Source organism: Tachypleus tridentatus, chromosome 9 (assembly GCF_004210375.1).
Source record: "Tachypleus tridentatus isolate NWPU-2018 chromosome 9, ASM421037v1, whole genome shotgun sequence".
NCBI classification, from domain to species: domain Eukaryota; kingdom Metazoa; phylum Arthropoda; class Merostomata; order Xiphosura; family Limulidae; genus Tachypleus; species Tachypleus tridentatus.
Genome location: NC_134833.1, coordinates 73,269,300 through 73,290,065, shown reverse-complemented (window position 1 = coordinate 73,290,065; position 20,766 = coordinate 73,269,300). Strand labels below are relative to the sequence as shown.

The window sequence follows — 20,766 nt, the reverse complement described above, 5'->3', positions numbered from 1 at the left end:
GGATCCAAACCCACTTAAGTGGATTATAGCCCTGGCCAACAACATCTAAATTATGCACGTGTAGATCATACTGCATGTACAGTTTTTATTTCTCTGGAATAACAGACTGAAAACATTATTTGTAAGGATACATTGGTTTATAAGAACTTTATAAATTCTATTTTTCGCAACATAGGTAATTAATACATAATTTTTTTCAAAAGTAAAATTTTGTATTTGTGTACCATGATATTTAGATTATTTGTCAATCAGTTTTTATCATTTGCAATTTATCTGTTCTTCCATTTGAATATTATGAGGAAAATGTACTATACTGCTTCTGATACAATGTAAACGTATACTATAAACGTGCTTTATTATGAATTGTTTGGAAAATAATAGAACTTCAAATAATATTGTTTTAAGCAGTTGGTTCAAAACTGTGGAAGGCTAAATTATTGATGTCTTTTTTATTAATCTGACAGTCATACCATTTCCATACGTAAACGTATTGTGTAGTTCACGAAAACAATAGCAAAAGTAATGGTAGTAAAGTTAGTATAGTGAATGACACCTTTTAACACCATTTCTTTCAGAAAATGTTTGAGAATTACTGTAAATAAATTTAACAAAAAATTGATTTTCATTCTTTACTTTATGTTTTACACAAATATTTATTTTGAGAAGAAAAATATCTTTAAAAGTTATTTATGTAGAGATGAATGTTAAGATTCTGGCCTTAACAGTTAATCTCTCAGCCTAAACCAGAAGAATCAGGAAGGAGAAGAAACTGAATAGTCTCTCCACCAACAAGGGCGGAGTAGACTCAAAGGTGACCAGGAAAGGCCCCATAACATCAAAATCCAAATGCTTAATAGAAGAAAAGGAAAAGGATAAAAATCAGACTTGCGAAACGACAACATAGGAAAGAAGAGTGTAGCAAAACAGAAACCAAATTCTCCCTAGAACCAACAACAAGACACCTTCAGAAGCCCTAGGAAAAAAACACCTCAGACCAAACGAATGTCTCCATCTCTCAGCAGATAAAAACATGGACCAAAAGTACTCCCATTACAGTACAGAGATGCTAGATAATAAATGAGGAGTATAAGTGCTCAAATTAGCCTCCTTGCTGACAAAAGTATTCATACCCACAAATATGTCAAATTTTTTTTGTTTGTTCATTTGGTTTTAAAAAGATGTACATTTTCTAAAATAATAACTGTACTGAAATCCATAAGACAGTACAAAATCACTATCCATAATGAGACACTTCAAGAAAAAAAATATAATCAATGCTTCGTCGAGAAAACTGATAACATTATTTAAGTGAGGTACTCATACACAGTTCCAGGACAGAGAATAAATTCACAATGGTGGATAAATTTGCAAAACAGATATTGCAAAGGACATTCATGTGGGATATAACAGACTGGAACATGCAAGACAAATGTCTAGATATTCAAAAACCAATGCTGAAGAATAACTATATTCTTAGGAGATAGCTTGTATGTTTTGGACTAATGTTTTCTTCATGCATGTTATTTATTTAAATAATGCAACAAAGAAAATAGAAAAGCATCTTATGTATTAGTACAATTAGTGTAAAAAAGTAGGTTCAATTTTCAATGGTTGAGAACAAAACAAAAAATAGGTAACTACTTTATTTCTTGTTTTTCATGTGTATTCTTTATCTATTATTATAAAACTGAAATAGGAAAAAACATTTTTAGGTTAACTAAATGAAAATAAATATTAACCCTTCATTTGCAGCTTGTATAAAACTATTTAGTACCCTGTGCAAAACTTCATGAACATATGATGCAAGCCATTCAAAATGTTGCATACTAAGTGTTTAAATCATATGTCAACCACAGTAACACACACTAACACTATATGATGATGACAATAATTTTATGAGATATGGTTATAAGTAGTTTGAACATTGTGCAATTCAATACCCTAACAAACTGTATACTTGCATATAATTTGCAATTTATATAGCATGAATAACACCATGTAACAAAAGTTTTACTTTTCCTTGTTCCTGGGCAGAAAGTGTTATTTCCCAATTGCTTATGCCTAAAGTATATGGAAAAGACCTATTTTTTCTTCAAATTTTGCTTCTGTGACCTGGGTAATGAATTTTTCAAATTTACCCATTTTCCAGAACATTCCAGGTCAATTCAGTGCCAAGTAGCTGAGGCAAAATTTTATCAATTGGTGGGTTTGGTGTTTCATGGCACAAAGCAGCTTGGCTATCTGCACCAAACATCCAGTAAAAAGTTAAAATTAAAGTAAATTTGGTAAAATTCATAAAAGGAAATTAAAGTAAAACAAAACAAAGTTTAAAAAACATAAATAGCATTAAAACCAATATTTACATCCAGTTTACAAAAGTAACATAAAAACTATGGTAATACAAGTTGTAAAGAACTTTCTGTAGCATAATTATAATTATCACAACTCACCAGGAAGACTAATAGGTCAGTTCAAAAACCACCATCAGTCTCCTGAAGTTGGCCTTTCCAGTCCTGGTTCCAAGTTATGATGTTATGGCCATTTTCAGAAAGTAGTAAAAGTTTTAAAAGACTTGAAGCAAAATTTTAATTGTGACTCGTCAGGATAACTAACAGGTAATTCAAACTGGTAGTTCAAAGAGCAGCATTAGTCACCTGTAGTTGGTCTTTCAAGTCCTGGTTTCAAGTTATTTGATGTTACAGCCATTTTCTAATTTCAAATCAAACAAGATGGACTTTGTTTCTAAAAAGGGAATCACATTAAAAAAGGTCTAATGTATAAATTAAAAAAAAACTTAAATAGCATTAAAAAGATTAATGGCCTTTAAAAACTAAAAACATTTCCAAGGTGGACAATGTCACCATCACCAATAACTCTGTCTAATGTTATGGATAAACCTTCAGACAGAACATGTTTAAAATGGTGCCATTGTTAAGAATCATAATGATGGCAAGATAGTAAAACATGGCCTATTGTGACCTTAATGTTACACAGACAACACACTGGTGCATCACTTATAAATAAAATAAAACGAGTTAAAAACTGTGACCAATGCGTAGTCTAGTTAGAACTTCCTGTTTCCAATCCTTACAGAAACAAGACAGCCAAAGTCCAAAAAAGTTTTATTTGGAAAAGTTTGTTTTCATGTTGCTCACTCCAAGTCAACTGCCAACTGGAACAGAGCTGAGCTTTGAATACAGGACCACAGTCCATGTATGGAACAGGCACAGCACTGATAGTGCCAGAGCTGACAGATTTAGCTGCGGTGTCGGTGAGCTCATTCCAACAAATACCAACATGGCCCAGTATTCAGAAAAACTAGATAGAAGTGGATGTTAAATAGAAATGGGCCAGTTGGTTTTGAATATTGGTGAGAACAGGGTGTGAACTAACTTGAAGAAATTCCAGGCTCGGTAGAGAACTAAACAGGTCAGTATATATAGTTTAACTTCTATGTGATCCAGGGCAAGAAAAATTGCATACAGTTCAGAAATGAACACAGAAGCTGTAGAGGGGATTCTGTGTGCAACCACTGAACCACAAGAAATCATGGTAGAGCCCACACAGCCACCTGATTTTGAACCAACTGTATAAATAGAAATGAAAGAATGGTTTGAATAACAGACAGTATTTTCAATCAAGAGTATCTCCTTTTCTCAGATGGCTTAAAAATATGTCACATTTGGGAAATGTAAGAAGCCATGGTGAGATGGACTGACCAGTGGATACAACAATGTTATCCAAAGACAGACCCAATTCATCCAATTGTGCTTCAATACGAAGGCCAAAAGGAGTAATGGCAGATTCTAGGAAGGAAAACACAACCACAGGAGGAATACTTTGGTAAAGAACAAAGTTTCGAAGCATATAGTGAAGATATTTGCAAACAGCAGAGGTGTAAAGATGGTTCATGAGACTACCTATATAAGTTCTGAAATGGAGGAGTGCAGAAAACCCCAGTGCAGAGCCAATGTCCTTGATGATGAATGGGGTCCAGCATCTTTAAGGCCGAGGTCCTGGCAGAGCCACAGACCAGTGACCCATAATTGAGTTTCAACCAAATAAGAGCACAATACATCTTTAACATAGAACATCACTCTGCTCCCCAAGAGGTGGAAGAGAGGACACAGAGGATGTTCAGTGCTCTTGTAGCTGCTTGATGTGTTGTACAAAGGTCAGCTTATGGTCAAAGATAAGCCCCAAGAACTTTGCCTCAGGAACCACAGGCAGCACGCATTCACCAACACAGAGTTCAGGATCAGAGTGAATAGCCTGTTGGCAACAAAAGTGCATGCAAACAGAGAGAGAGAAATTGAAGCCATTTCCTGTGGTCCACTTCAGTAAATGATTGAGGGCAATCTGTAGCTGCTGCTCAATATACCTTATGTTTGTGAAAGGCTTCTCCGATTGATATTTCAAGTTGAATCAAGTGGTCCACTGTGAAGCTCTGTTATCAGAACCCACACTGAGGGGGCAAGAAGAGGAAGTTTGATTCAAAGAACCAAAAAGACAAACATTAACCATCCTCTCTAAGGTCTTTCAAAGACAGCTCATCAAAGCAGTTGGACAGTAGTTTGAAGGTATCTCGAGATCCTTCCCCAGCTTAGAGGAAGGTTAGACAATAGCTTGGTGCCAGGCATCAGAAAAAACATTCTCCTACCATATCTGGTTAAAAACAATCAGAAGAATAGCAAGCAATAGAAGACACAGTATTTCATAGCGTACATCAACAGGTCCAACCGATGTGCTGCCAGACTGATGAAGGACAAGTTTGAGTTCCACCAGTGTAAATAGACGATTATAGTCAAAGAGGCAATCAGCTCGAAAGGAAAGAGATTATCGTTCTGCTCAAGTTTTTATGGCTAAGAAGGTGGAGGAGCAAGCAGAAGTGCTAAACACCCAGCAAAAGCTTTCACCTAGAGTATCAGCAATACTCAGGGTATCAGCTACTTCCTAGCCATCAAAGAGCAAGATTGAGAGGGGGATAGAATTATATAGCTCACTGACCTTTCAGATCTTGTCCCATATGACTTTGTAACTGATGGTAGAAGGTATGCTGGTTGTGAACTTAATACAAGATTCCTTCTTGCTTTGACATCTTATCCACCAAGCACGTGCATGGGCCTGCTGGAAAGCGATAAGGTGCGAGTGGAGAATACAAACGAAGAGTATCCCAGACCCATTTTTGAGCCTTATGTGCTATGTAGCAGGCAGGATTCCACCACAGATGAGGATATCGTGAAAAACATGTAGAGATTTTAAAAAATACACTGAGCAGCTGGTTTGTAAACTACAATCAGTTACTGCTGCCAGACAGTCGTCTATTGATGGCTTACAGACGATGGCAGGATCAAGTTCTGCTGGAGCAGTGAAAGAGGGACAGTTTGCTTGATCACTGCCTCATAGATTATCAACTCTCCATGAAAAATGGGAGAATAATGAAGGAGAGCAAATTGAGAGATCAATAGCAGTAAAGGACTGACTAGGTGCATGAAAATAAGTAGAAGAACCAGTATTGAAAAGAGAAAGGTTTTGATCAGAGAACATACACTCTACAGAGTGACCCCTCCTTTCAATATCAACACTTCCTCAGAGGGAATCACATCCATTAAAGTCCCCCAGGATTAAAAAGGGAGATGGCAACTGTTCAATGAGAGCATCAAGGTCTGATTGATCATAGGTCTCTCCATGCAATAGGTAAAGAGAACAAATAGTAATGGTACAACCTAAGGAAACACAGATGGCTACAGCCTCTAAGAGTGTGTTGAGTGGCAAAGACAGGGTGGGCACATGCTGATTAACTAACAGTGCCACCCCTCCATGCACTCATCCATCACACAGCCTGTCATTTCTGTAGAAAGGTGACTGTATCAGCAGGTTTCAGAAATGTTTCCTGTAAGATAGGATGGTAGGAAGCAATCAGTGTTTTGATGTCATCCACATTAGAATGTAAACCTCGACAGTTCCATTGTATCAAGGTGGCCATTTTTATTTATGTGTAGGCAAATTGGGTGAAGAACCTTTCTGTTTATGACGTCTTTTTTCTTTACAGTTTTCATTTGCGGGAGGTCTATTGACCTCCATGGATCTTGTCCTGGGTTGACTAGACAGGTATTTGTTGTTGGAAAAGGATACCAGTGACTGAGGAGAACAAATGATTGTTTTTGCATTTTGGGGTGGGAGAAGAAAATGTACCCAAGGAAATGCCTGTACCCAGAACCAAAGGAAGTGGATCTTGGGGTTTGCTAAAATGTATGTTAGGGACAGTGATGGGTGTTCACATTGATTCAACTTTTTTTAACCATAGAGGTCAAAAGATTTTTCATTTGGTTTTAGAATGATTCTTTTGGAGGCACAGAGAGATCTGTCTGCACTCCCACTATAGTAGTGGAATGAAGTGCAGCAGCGTAAGTCCAAGATGAAGTGGTGGACAGCAACTTCTGAGCCTGAGGGTAAGTACTGTTATGAATCATTTTCAAATGCTGCACCTCTTTTTCTTCAACCATTCAGGGCAAGAATGAAAGTAGAACAGTTGACAGCCATTGCAATTGGTGCACTGAGGGTCTGTTTCATACTCATAGGCATCATGATCCTTGCCACTGCAACAGACACATGTCAAGGAACCACAACATGACGTCTTCGAGTGACTGAACCACTGACACTGGAAAAATCAGAGGGTTTGAATGTATGGCCATACCCTGCAATTAAGATAACCTGCCTTGGACATTGTGATGTAACTGTCAGAATAATGACAACAGTCAGCATCATAATTCCATCTATGTAAGTGGATATACACCTCACTGCAGTAACTCATTGGGTGTAGAAACCAGCAAGAATCTCCAACTCTGGGATGTTCTTCAAATCCCTCTCAATAATAACTCCTCATGATGAATTCAAAGTAGAATGAAATGTAACCTCAATAGATATATCCCTAATCACCTTTGAAAGCAAGAGGAGTTCACTGTGTTGAGATGTGGATGTTTCCACCAATGTCACCAGATCGAAGCTTCTTTACTGACACTGGAGAGCCAGCAAGTCCCTTTAGTCCCTTCTGAATGAAAAAGGGAGACATTTGCCCCAAAGGTTTGCCTAAAAGAGAATGTAGTATAAGAAAATGATGTACAACAGGTTTTACATATGATGAAAATTGCTGCTCAGAATCTTCAAGATGTGGTCATTTACCGATGGACTGTTTTTTCACTATTTTATTTAAATTTTCATTTGGAGGATCCATAATAAAAAAAAAAAAAAGAATATTTTGAAGCCCACTGACGCCACCCACCATGGAGCCCTACGATGGGAAACTCTACAACCTCAAACAAGGACACTGCAGCAACGCCAGGGTTTCGCGAGCACTATACCCAAACACCAGCATCAGAAACAATGTCCACAACACCTGTTGAGAACATCCAACACCGGTACTTGGTTGATCCTAGCCCAAATGGACCAGCCGATTCACCCTAGGGGGCCACCCCAAGGTCACCCATCTACAGGAATTCAAAACTAAAGTGGTGTGTTAGAGGTGGACCCTCAACTACCAGGATCCTCTTCTCCCCTTGATGGACCACCATGCATGGCAAACACGTGGGTAGATGTTTACATACCAGAGGAGGTAAACTGAAAGAACAGAACCTTCCCTGGGAGGTCCCCTCACCATGTACAGAAATCCACACTGAGAGAAATCTGAATGAGAATAACCTTAACAGTGTCATGAAAAAAAGGGGTCTTGGTGTAACAGTTAACCAGTCTCTATAAGTCATTCAAACAATGTGCTGCTCCTGGTAACACAGAAAATATTTTAGGTATTAGTTATGGAAATACTGAAAAGAAGTCTAAAGAGGCTATAATTATACTGTAAGAGTCACTAATTAGGCCACAATGGAATACTGTGTTCAGTCTTATGCTCCTTAACTTAAGAAAAACACCAAGTTGGACAAAGTTACCAGAGTAACTTGGATTCTCCTGAAAAAAAGTATCAGATGAATGAGTATAACAGTCAATAACTGCATTGATAGACAGTACGAAAATCAACATAATTACAGTGTAGGTTAGAATAATGCAAAGGAAAGAATACCCCCTCCCCTAAAAATTATGAATTTGAGAGATCAAAAGAACAGATGAAAATTTCCTCTCTAAACAGCCAGAGAAGTCAGAAATATGAAGCAAATGCAATAGTATAAATTGTTCCAATTTCTTTCAGTTTCAGCCACAACCCAAATGTCAGTAGGTATAAAAAGCTGATATTCCAAAACAGAATCCTTCATGAAGAATGTTATACATTTTGTCAGATCTACAATAGATAGCCATGACTGAAACCAAGAAGGACAAAGCATACCCACAAAGAACTCTAAATTATCTGTATCTAGCTAGCAGGAATTATGTAAAATATTCGTTAAAAAGCTAACTGCAAGTGGAAACTTTAATGACAAAAATAACACAATAACCAATCAATTAACTTTTACTGGTGGCTTGTTGTCCATCAATTATCATCCATCTTTCAATCAATTTCCAAAACTGAAAACAGCAAATAAATGTCCTTTCATCAAGTGTTTATTAATGAATCATTTTACCTTTCATATTTGGAGATAAAATTATTATGGCAAATACATAACTACAATGAAATGGTATATTTAAAAATATGAAATACATAACTTCAATGAAGTGGTACATTTGAAAATATGAAATAAGAAATGCTATACTTTCTCAAAATTTTTCACTTAACCAGTTTTATCAAAGGAAAGTTGACTTTTCTTTGTCAGCACAGTTGGAACTTTTGTCAGTATTCAAAATAAAATTTAGTTTCAAGTCCTGCCATAGATTATCAAAAGTCTATCACTTACAAGCTCATATGCTTCAATTAGCACTCATTCTCAATGTTAAAAAAAATGTAATTTCAAGGCTTCCTAAGGTTTTATTTTTAAAATACATACTTAATACACACTCATAAAAACAAGGAATTTTGTTTAGTTACACATTTTCTGACTTGGATCTCACCTTATAGTGGAATTCCAGGTGAAAAAGTATTCACTAAATTAAAATCTTTATTATCATACTTATTACACAATGAGGTTTTCACAAATATCTTATAGCACTATATATACCTGTACAATTCCACAAAGGTCTTGGGTAAACCCATGAAAATCAAAGTGTTTGTCAATTGCTATGCCTAAATTAGCAACAGTTTTTCCTTCTTAAGTACACAAAAATTTCACTTTTTCTCTTCAAGTTAAGAGTATAATGAAATCAACTGAAATTATAAAATACCTTACATTTGCAAAGCTTAATTTCAGATCTTCACTGTTCATGAATTCTTTGGAAAAACATGAGACCTACACAAAGTTTTTTGTTAAATATATATACATATATTAAATTAATATTATTATTAGAAATATATCTGTGTTAAAAAACTTAAATCAAAGATATTTTATGTCTTTTTTTGTGCAAGTAGTTTTTGCCTAGCAACATGTTCATCATGTTAGTCAAACTAACAATCATTGCAGAAGCACAGAATAAAGGTAACAAAATGAAGTTTAAAAACTATTACTAACAAGTCTTGCTGTAACCTCATTTATTAATATGACCAAAAATTCATTTTTCTGAAAATTCAATTTGCAAGAATGTTGTAAGACTAGTTATTTTTCTATTTTGCTTGTCATCATGAGTTGAAACTGTTAACAAAGTCAAATCTATGTGCAGAGGCCCTGTTCACTGGACTGACCCCCTACTGGAGAAGGAATATGGTTTACAATTCTAAATGTACTAAGCAGTTTTTTTTCAAATGTACAAGTCTGTTGTAAACAAAAATCACAAGTTACAAATGTATTTATATACTCAAGATTGGTCTGTTAATTGACAAGATCAGGTTGATTCAAACTGATTACTGGAGTACAAGATGACTGATGTTCACATGAATAATTAGTTACTTTTATCCATCATATAGTTTATATACTGTCTATAGGGCCACCACAATGCATATTGCAATTTTCTTCATTATTCCCTGATAGTTACTCTTTTCCTGCAAACTCATGCTAAATCAGCAATGTAGAGTAAAATAAATTTCATACCTCTAATATCAAATACACAATAATAATTAAATGTTAATCTGTAAAACGTTGCAGTTGAGCACTGATTCTTCTCAGTGCCCACAGGATTAAAGGAAAACTAATTCTGCTCCACAAAACACGTTTTGTAACAGCACTTCATAACAAAGTTAAAGTGACCCATTTCCTTCCCAAAACTTTCATTTTGGAAAGGAAAATTATTGGTATTACAAGGAAGTATGTGATGTGCTGGGATGTAGCTAAGCTTTCAAAAGAGAGAAAGAAGCAAAATTACTTTTCCTCCCAGGTTCTCACATGGTTAAATTTCTAAACACAGAGACTTCACATTTCTATATCAAATGCATTCACATCAAAACACCGTTTTACAAAAGAAATTTAATTTATTTAAAAGTTAATTATTTCCATTACATACATGTGCATACAATTTCAAGCACTAAATAATGATTACTGTATTTTTAACTTTTCTTTCTGAATCTCAAGATATCATTTTGTCTTTTTTAATTTGTATCAATAATCTGTCCATATTTAAAATAATATAGCCATTTTCTAAATTCACATTCTTTTCCATTTTTAAACTTACATTTGAAATGCCAGTTATGATCTGTATTCCCAGCAGGATTTTCATGACCATGTGAACAGTACCAATGTAGCTTATGTTCTTATCCATGTTCAGCACTTACCTAATATTCTCCAATTTATTTCCTTCTCATAATTGAAATACTTACTCAAATTGCATGAACTTAATTGAAACGTTTGATAAACAATAAAAGTACTCTTTTTGTCTTAGTATTTATTAAGTTTTTGTACTATTGATCAGAAAGTTTTCATGAGACAGAATGCTTAATAGAGATTTTTATTTTATACCTACTTTACAAATGTGTCCTGAATAAAGACATTTGATGCATTACATATTAAAAAATAGCACTAGTTTTGTCAAACACACACTAATAGCAGTTTTTCAATATTTTTCATTTATTTATAGCTTTAAATTTTTGGGTTTTTTATTTTTGAACATTTTTTAAAAGTTTCAATGAACTACATATCTCTCAGACATCATTCTACAGATAAGCAGTAGATCATCTAAATAGTATAATGTTAACCAGTATTCCTAAGAACCAATTGTAAAAAGATCCATTTAGTCAAATTTGCAATGTTATTAAATTATTCTCATTTATTCAGTCCCCTCACAGCAGTATACTTATGGCTAAAGTGAACATGGCATTTGATGCACAAGTAATTGATATTTGGCCTAAAATTTCAAAAATCAATGAAGCAAATTACATTTGAATAATTTTGGAACCACATGTTGTTACAGTCCATATCACCATATTTAAAAATGCTTTATCTAATAACTGTATCATAACAATAGCTTTGCCATTTTGATGCAAAAGTTTGTCCTAAGACTGTCATGACCAAAGCAAATCACCCCTCTTTGCTGGCTTTCACTAAACCACCTAAAATATAGGGATGATGGATTTAAACTACTTGTTTGAGCAACTTTTATTCTGAGTAGTTCTGTCATCCCAAGATGATCTATATTGTTTTGCTTTCTAATGCTAATAAGCATGAAAAAAATCAATCAACACAATGATTATTATTCTAAGTTAGGTTTTTACGTTAGTCCAACAACTGTTGAATCAAAATTACAAATTAAACTGACAATCATGAAAAGAATCAACTGAAATTAGTATTTCCAGTTATTACTAATTTTGAAATGAAGTATGAATACCATAATACAAAAATTACTTTTCTTCTTAGAATGAAAACCACCTTGTACTCGCACTGACCAAGTAAATGTTTTATTCAAAACATCTTTATTAAAAATTGATTTTCTTCATGCACAACAGCCTTGAAATATTTACTAAAAGTTTTTAAAATTTTATAAAGCTAATCTAATAAATTTGGAGTTTTATTATGTAAAAAAACATCACTTCAAAGTTCTATCAAAATAACTGATATTAAACCCTAACCATTACAAGGTTTTTAAATTAAGTATTAAAATTTTTTTTACTCGAACATTTTCTCATCATACTTTCTTTCCAATATGCAGAGCAAGTTTGATTTTAAGATTTAATAAATTTATATGAATCCAAAAATTTCCAAATTTCACATCTTTATAACCTCCGGGCAATTATCAAATGTTGTTTAAGAAAAAACAATATTTTATCTATTATTTTCACTATCTAATCATATTTCTGTACATGTTCAGTAAGTTTCACAATCACTTTGCTGTCAAAAAATTACGAAATAAATATAAATTATGCTTTCTTTCTAAAATGACAAATTATAACTCAAAAATACAAACATTTAGTCTAAATAGCTTGAATCTAAACATTACACATTGATATATATTATTATAGTGATCTTTCAGCTATTGTTGGCTAGCATCACAAAACCTAGTGACACATTGCACATGCACTCATCACAATATCCAAGAGTATAAAAAGGACCTTTACACAGTGACCTTTATTGACTGTGGTTTAGTGGACCAGTATTTTGTAAAATGTAGTCACATTTCAGTTATAATACAATATATATGTATACACATTATTTCAAATACATTTTTGAAACTTAATTTTCTTAAAACATAGAACAGTAAATGAAGAAGTAAAGCAAACAATTATTTCTTCTAATTACAACCTTTATACTTTGTAACTTGTAGTAGTAGGCTGCTAAACTTTAACCCTTTCATAACAGGTCACAGGTTAAAGGCCATGTCATTGGATTTGTTGACTTGCCTTCAATGTTTTATTGAACTGCTTTATGAATTTATTTCAATAAGATTAGAATAAAATTGTAGATTATAATTCAAATATTATATTTTAATATTATATTATTGAAAAGAAAATATTAAAATAACACCTAAATGTAGATTTTAGCAAGTCATTTGATATGTTGAATGCAACATCATCTGAAATTAGATGTCTGTGATGTCAAAATACTAAGTCTATAGTTTTGTACAAATAAGGAACTAAAACTACCTATACTAACAAGCTAGAATATAAAATAAAAACATTTTTATTCTACTGTGATACAGCTTATATACTGAATCAAACACAGTGGCTCCAGTTCACCTCTTTACATTTTTTTGGAAATATTCCCTTATATTTGCACACACACTTCAGTATGTGATATGTGAATAGCCAATCAACTGACTAGTTTTCTCAGCCATTTTAATTTTTGAAAAGGATACCATATTCTTTCATACCAAGATTTCAGGGCAGGTTTTGTCTTTAGTCTACTCAAAGATTAATTTTTTTTTCAACCTAAATACATCTTAGTTACTAAGTTTAATAATTTATAATGGAATTATATGGTATCAGTATACTTATTATTGTTTGGTTTTTCAACTGTATATATAAAACCTAAAAATATATTGCTTGATTTTCTCCACATGTGAAATTTTAAAAGGCTTAGCAACCTATGTCCAGTGGCAATCAAGCTCAAAGATTTTAGCTGGAAGAGATAGTTTGCTTTACTTATTGTTTTATATTTAAAGAAAAATAAGTTTAATAATTTATTTCTGAATAGTAATAATTATATTCATATATAATAACTGAAATGTGACTTGTATTGCAAAATACAAGTCCATTAAAACACAGCCAAGACAGAGAAGACTGAAGGTCAGTTCTGTAATATGGGATGCATAACGTGGTTGCATGTGTACCCCGTCAAGTTGTGTAATGTTAGCTCGGCACAACCGGAAGGTCAATACAATAAAAAATTTTATATATAGCAGTTTTATATATAGGCTCCAGTTCACCTCTTTACATTTTTTTGGAAATGTTCCCTTATATTTGCACACACACTTCAGTATGTGATATGTGAATAGCCAATCAACTGACTAGTTTTCTCAGCCATTTTAATTTTTGAAAAGGATACCATATTCTTTCATACCAAGATTTCAGGGCAGGTTTTGTCTTTAGTCTACTCAAAGATTAATTTTTTTTTCAACTTAAATACATCTTAGTTACTAAGTTTAATAATTTATAATGGAATTATATGGTATCAGTATACTTATTATTGTTTGGTTTTTCAACTGTATATATAAAACCTAAAAATATATTGCTTGATTTTCTCCACATGTGAAATTTTAAAAGGCTTAGCAACCTATGTCCAGTGGCAATCAAGCTCAAAGATTTTAGCTGGAAGAGATAGTTTGCTTTACTTATTGTTTTATATTTAAAGAAAAATAAGTTTAATAATTTATTTCTGAATAGTAATAATTATATTCATATATAATAACTGAAATGTGACTTGTATTACAAAATACAAGTCCATTAAAACACAGCCAAGACAGAGAAGACTGAAGGTCAGTTCTGTAATATGGGATGCATAACGTGGTTGCATGTGTACCCCGTCAAGTTGTGTAATGTTAGCTTGGCACAACCGGAAGGTCAATACAATAAAAAATTTTATATATAGCATTATGAGACATAAGCTACTTAGACTAAACAATTGTATTTTCATGTTAAAACATGTAGTCATTCTAGCATAAGAAACCTTGGTTTACATTTACTAATTTTTATGATTGCTTATAAAGTTGATCAAGTGACAGATCCCACATAGAATATAGAAAAACTAAAAAAAGTCTTACTGAAAACAAACACTTGAAAAGTATTTAGGAGGTTTCAGAGATTATGCAAATAATATTTGAGATATCCGAGAGAAAGAATAGTTTTTAATCACTCTGCCTTCATATTAGTGACAAAACAGAATATTTTCACAAATATTTTAGTAAAATACATTAAAAAAATACATTTTGTACACAATATACTCGTAATCCTTACTAAAAGTCCACCAAATTTTGTGACGATACACATGCTGTATTAAAAGTAAGTGTAAATGTGTAGATGAACTCGGGTATATAATGCTGAGCCCATTACAAAAGGGTCAAATTTCACGTGAAGGATGTGAAAAAAATTAAGGTTATATGTATATATATTTGAATAACCAATAAATAAAACTACTGTATCAATAAGACAAAATTCTAGTACAATTCATCACATTCAGTAACTCAGCTGTATGAAGTTCTAAACAAATATGAAATTTCAAACAGGCTAAGAGACTCATCTTACCAGTACAAAGGTTTGTCGTGAAAAATTGAATTGATACAGTTATATTTTAAAATGGCTGAAAAAAATACTGGGGGACCATTCTAAGATTACAACTGCTTATTCACATCATATATAGTGTATATGAGGAACCACTTCTTAAAACGGAAAGAGGTGAGCAGGGCCACTGTGTTTAATTCAGTGCATGAGCAATATTTCAGCATACAGAAAAGAAAGGTGATTCTTATTTTATGTTCTAACTTATTAATATCAGTTAGAGTTCTTAATCTATATAAAAGTACAGACCTTGTATTTTGACATCACACATCTAATTTCAATTAGTGCTACATTAAACATGCTACAAAACACTCAATTTTTTTAATTACTTTTACATTATGACATTAAGTAGTATATAATATGAATACTTAAATTATAATCTAGTTTCATACAAAACGTAATGACAAATTCATAAGATACTAGTTCAGTAAAATTTTGAATACAAGTCAACAAAAATGATGATATGGTCTTTGGCTCATGACCCATATGGAAAGGGTTAAATCACTTACCTTGCTTGCTATGTTACATCATTCGAGGTCTTTTTATAAAGAAAAAAAGGTTTCTATAGCTATCAAACCTAATGTAAGAGTTCTCTCTTAATATTCTAAATTTCCTATTAAAAGTCTTTGTTTACATCTCAATAAACAATAAATTATGTTTCAAAATGCTATTTACTCAGCATATAAATACACTATAATTTAATTATACTTAAACCTTGGCTATATTTTCAACACTGATATTTATTAGCTATTATTAAAGCTGCATCATAAAAGTATAACTATGAAAAGCTGTTTTACAAATATCAAAAACAGAGAAGAAAAATCACTTCAGAATTTACACCTGAACAATACTGTCAATAGATGATTCTTAGTAAATATAAACCCATACTTTAAGATGCACAAAAAAATCTTAAAAATACAACAAATATTGTTTACAGATGAAACTCTTTACAGCTTTACAGAACTTAAAAAGTTGGAAGCTTTTCCTACTTTCTTTGAAAATTACACTTAACAAATATTACAAATGACAATATAAATTCTAAAATATTTTTAAGTTACAAATAGTTAAAACAGTAAATATTGTATGACACCTGAAAGGTACTCAATGGTCTTGAGAAAGTGCCTAAATCTTCAATTTTATGCTATCTTATATTGAAGAGATTTAGTTTTATGCCTTTTTAAATCAATGTATAATAATATGACAGGGAAACATGAAACTGGTACACTTATCTTTCTCCCACTGATAAAACCTTTGGTAATGTGTATTTATATAATATTTATGTTTATATACTGCAAAACCTCATTTGGTTATACATTTTTTGTGAATATGAAATTTGATTTTCCACCTCAAGAAGCTCTGAGCACATACACTAAAATTCTTCACAATCCCATAACTGTACTATTCTTTATAGTGAATATACAAATTATGTAGTAATTTAAGTATTTTCACCCTGTTTCAGGATCATTTCTGAATCTGCAAAAACCTAATTACAATGCCTTACACACAAACTATTCAGAGAATGTTGCTGGAATATATCACTAACAAATGTATATTACATGGCTCTACTGTGCTAAAGATAAGTTTTGCACCAAAAGACACACTCAAAACAAGTATTAAATCCATTAAAAATACCATGTCAAAATCTAACAAGGGGATTATAATAATTTCATACTAATACCAAGTGAGGAGTACCAAAACTGCAATATTTCATACCAAAATTAGGGTTGCAACACATTCCTTTGGATTTTTCTCTTTTAGTTTAAGTTAAAAGTTTTCAGATATTTGTATGCAACTGTACAACTTTCTGACATTCCAAATTTTCCTTATAAATTTCTCTAACACCACCTTGTTTAAATTATAGACACAAGCAAGCAGTATGGTTTGTTTTCACACACAGAACCTGATATTAGAAGAAAAAAAATCAGTCCCTCAAATTTATCTGGCTTTTCCAGGTTTTCAATAATTTTTCAACTCTTTCATACCTTTTTACATTTCCTCACTTTTACAGGTTCATAGTTTCTTTGTAAAGCTGACATATTCCTTGCAAGTTTTTGAACTCAAGTTTTCACATATGCTGTTTTTTTATTTACAAAAGTATTGAATTGACTCTTGTAGGACTTCCAAAGGCTTACCAAGTCCTCTGAAGAAAAGTGTACGACAAAAATGTTACATAGTCAATGTTAATTATGACAGAAATTCTAAAAATACACCTAGATGAACAAAATTTCAAACTAATTTATGATTCAGCTCAAACTAAACCTACAGTATGCTACAAGCATTCACTCATCTTATAAAAACTAGGTTGAAGTAATTGAGAATGTGCAAAGTAACCAAATTCATACCAACCATTATAAATATAAACTGTGAAGAAATGTTAATTACATACACCAACATCATTCTTATAGAGTAATGCAAGATACGACTGAAACATAAGATCATTCTTGTTGACTATGACACTGTGTGAGAAAACTGGATAAAAATAAAAACCTGAAAATAACTCCACATTGCTGAAAGAAAATGGTAATTAAACACAAGGAAATCATGCCAAACAGTAAACATAGATATCTCTTAACTTATGTAATTAAGCCACAACAGCCTACAATTCTGCAAACCTTTTAATTTATGGACAAGTAAAAAAAACAATTGTGTTTGACTAAAACAAGGAATTTTCAACCAGAAGTAGAGGAAAAGTTGTTAATTGTAAATTAAACATTCTTCTTGCTGTTTAGTGGTTACAGCAGATAACCTACTTAATACAAAAGTGCATTGATACATTCTTTTACACACGAAAGAAAAAGAAAGCTATATATAATGACAGATATGCCTACATACAGAAAAACAAGCAAACCAAGTAAATTAATAAAAGTGGTTAGAAAAAACTAACAAAACTTAATAAGCCTGTAACTTCAAAATGAGATAAAGCTAATTGAAAAGTAAACAAATAACACATATTGACAATACTATGACTCTGACATTGTAGTGTCTTTTATGTCTTTAGTTCCTTGAAATTTTATCAATTTATATAAAAACCGAAGAGTACTCATACATTCAATCTAACATAACTATCTAATTTTCTTTATGAAGCTTTTGTATGCTTTTTCATACTCTGAAGAAGTTTACATATTTCATGCACTTTAACTATAATTCAATATTGTGCAAGAACTTTTAAACCCTTACATAAATATACTGTCAAATACAACATTCAATATCTTTAAAAGTGAACTTATATCAATCAAATCCATGACTGTATAACTTGAAGTATTAAATTTCAATGAAAAGGGATGGAAGTTTTGCCATGTGTCCAATAGAAAGGAAGAGGAGAAAAAAATATCCACGAAATAAATGAATACATCATAAATTCCTGATAATTTTACTACATGGGAAAAACACTGTTTGACTATAACCTATAAATAGTGCAGAAAACGTTTGCAAAAACCAAAGGTCTATCAAGGTAAACAGTATTACTACTACATTTTCCTATTTACATATTTTTGCTCATATTAATTATGTAGTACTTTTTTAATTATAATATTAATACTAGAAGTAGAAGTTAGATAATATTCAAAATCTGCATACTGTATTTCAATTACTTTCACTAAATTTGAAGTTTCTAAAAACAAAAAACTGCAATACTGCCAACGTAAGAAATTATTATTAAGAAAAGAATTAGTGAATAATTATTAGTTTTACTGGTACTAGTATTAAAATCGTTTGACCAACTAATTTCGGTTCATACTACTCTTGAGATTAGTTTCAACCTCTATTAGTATTAGTTCTAATCATTGCTGCTTATGAGCTGCAAAATAACTTGCGAGTTAAATAAGTACTATGAATGAAATTACAAGGACGGTCCTCTTCACTCTTAACACAATACTGTCAGCCGTACTACTAAGAAAGAACTAAAACGCGAGAACTATGAATAGTTTACAGTCTTGATTTCTAACCTAACATAGGTCTAAGCTGTACTTTCCATAGGAATGTTATTTTAAGCCTAATTCATGATATTACACGATATAGGCCTAAAAAACCAAGCAGCGAATGTTTACAAAAAAGTTGATGAATGTTATTACACATTTACTGTCAATGGCATTGGCACTTGCAACTTGGAGAACGTAACATCTTGACATTTTAATATTTATAGAACATAAAAAAAGACTCGAGTACCAGCTTTTACTGCAAGTTAGCATTGTTTACTTCAAGTTCAAGTAATAAATGAAAATATCAGGAAAGTTACACACCTAAGCAACGACGAGACGAACACACAAACAAGTCACACGAGGACGACAGCTAACAAAATGGCGTGACAAGCATCAAGTTAGGTAGTGCTACCTTCTCCACGTGATTAGGCGGCAAAGAGATACCGCAACCAAAAATTATAATAAATAAAAAAAGAGGAAAATATAACAAAGAAGAACCAAAACCTCCATGTAATATTTTCATTTATTCTGACAATTGCTTAAAAAGTGTGAGATGGTAAATTAATTTACAGGGATATAGAGAAACTAAAAACAATACGAAACGTTTCTTAATAAAAAGATCATTTACTTTTTTATGTTTAAAAACCTGCACTACACGTGACTTTTTTATATAATTTGTACACCGATGAGACAGCAGTAAATGCAGGAATTGCAACGCTAAAATATGTTGTTCGATTCCCTGCGGTGGACACAGCATCGATGCTGTGTCCACCGCAGGGAATCGAACCTTAGGTGGTTTGCCCTAAAATAACCGTGTATAATGTATAGTCTATTAGAAACTCCTCTGACTTATGCATAAGATAATAAAATATATTTGTTACTTCAAGTATGAATCTTGACTGCAGTGTTCCTTTTTATGTTTATTATTATGTTTGTTTGTTTTTTGAATTTCGCACAAAGCTACTCGAGGGCTATCTGCGCTAGCCGTCCCTAATTTAGCAGTGTAAGACTAGAGGGAAGGCAGCTAGTCATCACCACCCACCGCCAACTCTTGGGCTACTCTTTTACCAACTAATAATGGGATTGACCGTAACATTATAACGCCCCCACGGCTGAAAGGGCGAGCATGTTTGGCGCGAGGGGGATGCGAACCCGCGACCCTCAGATTACGAATCGCACGTCTTAACACGCTTGGCCATGCCGAGTCCAATATGTTTATTATAAACAATGCTTTACTTCAAGTGCCTATGGAATAACTGAAAGCTGCCATACTTTATTCTTCTATAATTAGAAAATAATAAATATCTTTATTTGCCAATATTCAGGGGGTTTTGTTTGCTTTTTCTTTTATTGCAGGTGTTCTTTAGTAACCCTGTCCAGTCTAAAATTTTACAAGCCATAATGGCTATTCCATAATACTTGTGCTCGCTTGGCCACATTTTAGTGTAAACACTCTTTTTAGGTGTATGAGATGTAATTAAGTGTTGAAGTGACGAAAACGTTTTCTCACTTTATAAGGGCTGGGATCTAATCTATACTTGTTCAAGTATCATACCATACTAGGTAGTCCAAAACCGACTTATAAGCATAAGAAAAAAAAAGCTAATCGTGGAACATACTACATATTTCGACAAAACATTGATGTCTTCTTCAGATATGATCTGTACCAAGCAATAC

General features: G+C 32.6%; 1 protein-coding gene across 49 annotated transcripts in view; it reads right to left on the bottom strand.

The window, feature by feature from the left end:
* Positions 1-19,531, bottom strand: part of LOC143225498 (CUGBP Elav-like family member 2) — a 424,936-nt gene extending 405,405 nt beyond the window's left edge. For 19 of the 49 annotated variants that reach the window (XM_076455048.1, XM_076455020.1, XM_076455031.1 and 16 more), the window contains exon 1: positions 19,411-19,529. The gene's annotated coding sequence lies outside the window, so the exon portion shown is untranslated. Of the gene's footprint in view, positions 1-2,450; positions 2,743-19,408 lie in introns of all 49 variants that reach the window. The other 30 variants (XR_013013880.1, XR_013013876.1, XR_013013879.1 and 27 more) reach the window with 8 other exon arrangements.
* Positions 19,532-20,766: the final 1,235 nt, after the last annotated feature.